Here is a 7,457-nt window from a genome sequence, read left to right as displayed (position 1 = left end):
CTTATACAATTTTTACTAAATGCTGCTGACAGTCGGGGACCTGAATACAATATTTCGTTTCTGTGTATTTTTATATGCTGAAATGACAAATAAACTTGAATCTGAATCTGAATCTGAATGTCTTAAGAGAAGTATGTGGAATTTTAATAATATTCTCCCTGTTATTTCATGTTTTATGTATTTGTAGATCCACTGTGATCTCTAAGTTATGATTCACATGTATAAATGATAAACTAAGGTGTAATATTGCTAACATTGCGCTTATTTTACTAAAGAATTTTCAGGTTGTTCATATTTGTTTATGTTATATTCAAGTAAATTCGTAGATGTAAACATTTTCATTACGGAATTTATTTTTTTCACTCAAAACTTCTTATCCTATTATTTATATTATTTTACTGGTCTGGCTCACTTTAGATCATATTAGGCTGTATGTGGCCCCTGAACTAAAATGAGTTTGACACCCCTGATTTAGTCCAAGGGGTGTCCAACTCATTTAGAGCAGGGACCACATACACACTAATATGATCTCAACCAGTAAAATAATAAAATAATAACCTATAAATAATGTCAACTCCAAAATTTTCTCTCTTTTAAAATGAAAAAGCAAAATGATATCATGAAAATGTTTACACACTGAACCTATTCTGTTAAAAAAAAAAAAAAGTGAATTACATGAACAGCCTGAAATTTCTTAAGAAAAATATGAAGGTTATTCACATTTTTTGTGAAAGGATAGTTTATAAATGTAAACAGTTCCATGTAATTTTACTTTCTTTACACCAAAACAAAAAGAAAAAAATGGGGTTATCGTTGTTTATAAATTATGTATTTTACTGGTCTGGTCTTATTGAGAAGGGTTGTATGTGGTGGTCTCTGAACTAAAATGAGTTTGACACCATTGACTGTTGATGTCATCAGTGTAGTTTTTGCACTTCGTAAATTCATCCCATGGGCTGGATTAACCCTTTGGTGTATATTTGGGTAACATCCCCTATTTGATCCTTACGCTCATGGAGAAACCTTTCAGAACCACTGGAATACTGTACGATACAACTACTGAAAACATGCAAATACACGCAAAGGGTTTCATATTGTGGATGGATTTTGTGTTTCTTATTAATCACACTCAGAAATGTGGTGTTTGCATCTACACTGAGTCACAGCTGCCTAAGAATATAAGATCCATCCACCCATCCATCCATCCATCCATCCATCCATCCATCCATCCATCCATCCATCCATCCATCCATCCATCCATCCATCCATCCATCCATCCACCAAACCCACTCATCCATCCATCCATCCATCCATCCATCCACCAAACCCACTCATCTATCCATCCATCCACCCACCCATCCATCCATCCATCCATCCATCCATCCATCCATCCATCCATCCATCCATCCATCCATCCATCCACCAAACCCACTCATCCATCCACCAAACCCACTCATCCATCCATCCATCCATCCATCCATCCATCCATCCATCCATCCATCCATCCATCCATCTATAATACATGCAGATGTTCTTGATGGATTTCTTGCTGAATGTGACCTTACGCCTACTATTAATTAAAATATCTAAAGGGCTAATTTCAACAAAAAGCTTTAATTTGATATTTCATCTTGATACAAAAATATCTTGATTGCACATCACTTAACTTTCTTATAAAACTAGACCCACAGATATGACTAACAGCAGAGAGCTGCGCTTGCAGAATGCTTTTATTTCACATATCTTCAGAATATCTTTTCATTCAATCTTAGTTACATTTGCTACAAGAACAAACCTCAGAACAAACGCAGCTCAACTCCACTTTGTAGACATCACAAGCTGAGATGAATGACCGCTAATGCATGAAAACCACAGCGAACTAAAAGATAAGTGCTGAGCTTTCAAACATTCCCAGTGTTTTACTTCAACACAAAATTCGTAACACCAAACATGTTTTTGGATTCTTTTTCATCTGTGCACCGTCTTGGCAGATCTCCCTCATAAACTGGAAGCAGGATGTTTGCTGCAATGAGGAGTCGAGCTGTCTTTCACTCTCTGATCGAGATCAATACGGTTTCACTGAGCTCTGTGCTCACTGTGCACCGCTGCAGTAGAAGGGATTCATCAAATCTAGTGCTTAAGATCATCCAGTACTGATTTTACACCCATGGGAGCCTGATGTCTGAACATGACATTGCAGTGCAGTTTGTTCCCAGCATGACAAATGTTTCAGACTTAAATGTGAAACTGTATTTGATGACCAAAATCATCTTGTAAAAGAACCAATATAAGTTTTTTCCTTCCAGGTGTACAGAAGGTGGCAGACACAGTTTTCACAGACACTGTTTTGAGGCCATTACAAACCCATTATGAAATTGCTTACAGGTGTCTCATATGGGTGTCGGACTAGAGGAAGGTGACCAATTGGTAGTGTATGACGCCAGTTGCAGCCATTAGTCCTTTTTGCTGAGTGGATTACATCAATTTTGCAGCTGACCTACTGAGCAAGGGTTCTGCAGGGCCACTATTAAAGCTCTCAAAACTCCTAACCCGACACAACTAGCCACCGGTCCAATTTGGCAGACACACAAGGATGGCTCTTCAGCAAAAAAAGGAATGGATTACAAGGTCTGGCTGACCTCTATGAAACACTCAACTTTCTCACGATCCTACTCCCTCATATCCTTCCAGAAGGGAGTATAGTACTTCCTTCTCCTGTCGCCTAATTGCAGAGAAATAAATGTCTCTGAAAAACAGATCTCTGTGCTTCCCCTAAGGCACGGCACTCATTCTCAACCACGCTCAGTGACTCGCCAAGTCCTTTTTCACTGCTTTAAAGTGTAAAGTCCGGTGTAAACACAAAAAGAAACACCGGTCGCTTATAAAAAAATATAAATGTATATGTGTATGCCAGTGGGACGAATGGCGGACACTGCAGGGGGAATGGTGCAAAATTGGGTTGCACAGGAATTGTCTTCTGCTCATGGGTCCTTCTCCCTAATACCAGATTAGGTTAATGAGTGTGTGCCAAGAGTGATTTTCCACCTGGGTTAATCCTCACTGAGGACACAGGCTTAATCTAAGGGAATCACATCATACCTTGCCTGCCTGCTACCAGCAAATGTTGTTGATGTATTGCAGTTGTATATATTAAATGTGTATAACTCTCTCTTGTATCTACAAAACTGTGCCACCACCCTCTGATTCTCCTTTCACCATCTGACCACAATTTAAGATTATTTTACTTTTTTAAAAATAGGAGAAACTAATCACTTATTTGGCCACAAAGCCAATCCGTGTCCTCCTACAATGTCTCTGATTGACAGCCGATTCTTAACATTGCCAGTAAACGCCAAAGCTTGTTGATGGATGGCACCTGCTCCTCCTCAGTGGAAATCAATTGAAGTCATGGGCAGGGATGGGCTGCTCAAGCACTTACCCATGGCTGTCTGCCTGAAGAGGAGGTGGGGGGTGGGGGGCATATATCAGAGGGATGCCAACCATCTGTGTACAGAGGGATGTTGCCAAGCATCAGTCTTCTTTTTTTTTTTTTTTTAATGCCAGGCTTCAAAGAGACACACAATGTCTCCAAATGAAACATGTTAGCTCATTCAAGCTACATTCAGCTACAGTCTTTGGGAAGATCCAGCATCATTACGTACATCATTAATCATTCAGATTGCAGTGCCCATTTAAAAGTGATCACTGTCGGTGTCATAATGCAACAGTTGAAACTATTATACATGCATTGCACTAGATACCACACTTCAATAACAATAAAAGAATACTTCAAACCGTGTAACATATAGGTTGAAATCCCTCAGAAATCCACACTAGCACATTTCCAGAGAGCACATGGGCCGCATTTGTGTAATGGGCCAGCATTGCTACAATCTGAAATGTGCAGAAGTGTAGCTACTGGAGTTCAACCTATGATGTTAGCCAAACTACAGTAATCCAATCTGATCGTCACGTTATTTTAAGGAGACTTTCTGGCCCACAAAGGATGGAGGTGGGATCTCGTGGCAGGTGGGAACACGGCGAGTAACATCCAGGAGGTGGCTTCTCTGGGCTGCAGATGCTGCCAAGGTGGCATCAGTGCAGGTGCCAGCCCACTGCAGCACGCGCACTGAAGGCCGGTGGTAGAGGGCCAACTGCCTGGAGCTGTAGCCGCACATCCCGATCCCCAGGGCCCCCAGCAGCACAGCCACACCAGGCATGGCCTTCTCAGCTGGAGGTGTCACAGCCACATTATGATAAGCCTGCGTCTGAAAAAGAAGCAAAAGTGTCAAATGAAATGTTATCATCTGGTCTCTCCTTGTATGGTATAGAGTATGAAAGGCTAATAAAGAGGTATAAAAATAACTTCCAAAAGTTTTGCTGAAATATGCATGAATAGAGGTTCATTTCAAGCCCAAGGAAAACAACATGAATTGCAGCTCCTTCCAAAACATTAAACGACTGAGCCACAATATGCTAACCTCAGTCTTCACCCCATGCAGCCCTCTCACCAAACCCCAAGAGATTAAAAACCCATTTTCTCTCATTTGCCAAATGGTAGTCTGCCTCTTTTGATAAATAAAAAGCTTGTCTATTCTGTGACACGGGCAATTTCCTCAGTGGGCCCTTGACAATAATAAAAAGCAGAGGGGAGCAAATAATAGAAACGTCATAGTTTCTAATGGAGCTGTGTCACAGACAGTTAACAAGCCATTCCTGTCGCTCACTCATCCAAGTCTCATCTCCATTTACAATGCAATGGACTGTCACAGGCTTGGATGTGTCTATTGTTTGTGATAAACACCAGCAAAAAGGTGATTGTGTTTTATGACCAAAAACAAAAGACATCCTACAATTACCAAAACACTAGCCTAGGATACACTCATATTTGTGGAGGGTGTGTGTATAATTAGATTGCTCACATCTGTCTGGGTTTCATCATTTTGTCTCATATGAATCTACTGAGACAGATAAAGCTGAGTGAAACTAACTTACTGTATTCACTGTCTCTGTCTATAAACCTTCTTACATACTCATAAAACCAGTGCCTTGAAAACACTTCATTACATCAATGGTTGCTCTTAGAACCGGCACTTATTTCATCTGTCACTTTCTGCTGCTACTTAAGGACTAGTCGAGATACATCATTTCACACACAATATAATCTAGACTTTACATCCATGACATTAAAAGGGCTTTCTGCCTTTTTGTTTAAAGGCTCTTAAATCAAAACAAGCTTCTTTTGTGCTTGAACTACCATAAACTTCAAGACAAACATGACTCAGCGCCATATATTTTTTTTTAGTTCAGGCAGTTTTAATGACTTGACCATATGCACCTAAGATCAAATATCACTTCACATGAAAATATCCTGTGGGTTGTTATTTACTCGTCTCTTATTCATCATATCTTACTTTATCACCACTGAAGACTTTAAAACATGTTAAATGGCTCATGTTTACCTGCAGGAGTCTGATGTAGCCAGGAGTCAGTCTTGGGACTCTGAAGAACATTTTGGAGCGATGGTTTTCCTGTTCAGTTGACTGAGTTATAGACCAGATAACACTTTGGCTCCTCTTCCAGGGCTCCCTGGATTCCCAGGACGGGAAACCCGCTGACAGAGGGTCTGCCCCGGAGAGTGCACGAACACCTCAACCTCTGCTCAGCTATCTGATCCAGGACAGTCTGGTCAGTCCTTATAACGTCTCCTTTTCGTCTTTACATAACGGGCTGTCTGCAGGTGGTGTGACTAAGGGGATTACAGGACTTGGCACAGACGGACAAAGAAGTCAATATAAACAGATGGAAGAATGTAGCAAAAGGCCAGGATTTAATGAAAAAGACGACATCAACTTGAAATGGAATCATAATGGAACAATATTACAGAGCATCATTATACATATATAACCCTAACCCTAACTTAAAACTAACCTGTAACCATAAACCAAATAAAATCATGCAGAGTTCTTTGCCCTCTCTTGCTATAGTGTATTAAAAACAGTGCGCAATGAAAGAAGTCTTAATATTCATACTTGAAGAGCAGAGAATGAGTGCATTTATGGTCATATATGCACATACAGTCACTCCAAAAATCCTAATTTGTTTAAGACACTTCAACCATGTTTCCATCGTCTTCTCTTTTGGTCCTGCAAAGGTCCAAAGGTCAGTTTAGATGTTTGGAGTGGATCCACTGCCTTGTCAGCGAATTTCTGTAAGTTTTAATATCTTTCCTGACCTTGGGGTCTTCAGCTCAGAGTAAGGTCTAATATTGAGGAAGCTGTACCAATGACATCTCTCAGCAGAGAAAAGAGGAGTTCTCTCCAGTGAAAGCAGGCAACAATGACCTTTTTCCTCAGCTTTGGTAACAGAACTCAATTTTGCCTCCCAACTCATGCATATAATGAATAATATTAAGTACCTAGCAATAATGCTGCTAAGTCAGAATGCCACAGAGAGACATGAGATGCTCACTAGACTTTGTGCCCAGGTCCAAAATATGACACAGCATTTAAACTATTATATTAAAAAACTAAAATTGGATTTTATTACACAGAAGTGACAATAATAAAGACCAAATAATGACCTTCATGTCTCCTCTTGCAAATGAGCTTCCATCAGACAGCACCTGGTGCGTTCATCCACACACATACACACAAACTTTTTGTGTTGCGTGTACAGTAAACAGCATCCTGCTTAATTCTACTGCTGCATTGTAACTTTAGAAAAACAGTTCCTCTAAAGCTGGGATGACTCAGGTCAACATAGTGGCTTTTTCCTACTGAGATAATTCTTTGCCCCTTTCCTGAACTCATCCCTTGGCATCAGGCTACATGTAAATGCATTAGGATAGATTCCCTGAACTGTGGACAGGTATGTTGGAGCTGAAGGACAAGCTAATAGCTCCCTAGGTGGTACTGATTCCCAAACACTATCAACAAAGTCCATAGCTATATTGGGCAGACAGATAAAGGTAACAAGTGTAAGTGGAGGTCAGTTACTGTGGCTAGCTGACATTCTTAATCACTGAGACCTATAATGAAAATCTGCTGAGACACTATTAATGTCATCAGCATTGCCTCCGAGAAGACCAATCCACCATGTGGTGCAAATTTAAAAAGGCAGTTGGAAATTGATTTGTGTGTAGTGTAGATAATTGAGGAGCTATTAGGTTAGCCAGTCGGGTTTAAATGTCATATGTCAGTAAACAATACTGGAGCTCCAGCAGAGCTGACATTTGCTTCTTAGGCTGTTAGAGGTTAGATGAGGGAGACAAGTGTGATATTAAACCCAATTTACTGTTCCATTAATTTCAACCTCATAAGAACATGACTAACAAAAAAGGTAAATAAGGCGGCATGGTCAATAAGAACTTTAAGGCTACTCAGAGGTTCACCCAACTGAAGATTAAGGGACTTTTCCAAAACAAGGCATGGAAAAAGGATTACACACACGCAAAG

The sequence above is a fragment of the Sphaeramia orbicularis genome, chromosome 22, assembly GCF_902148855.1.
Source record: "Sphaeramia orbicularis chromosome 22, fSphaOr1.1, whole genome shotgun sequence".
NCBI lineage: Eukaryota > Metazoa > Chordata > Actinopteri > Kurtiformes > Apogonidae > Sphaeramia > Sphaeramia orbicularis.
Note: the sequence above shows the minus strand (reverse complement) of the source record.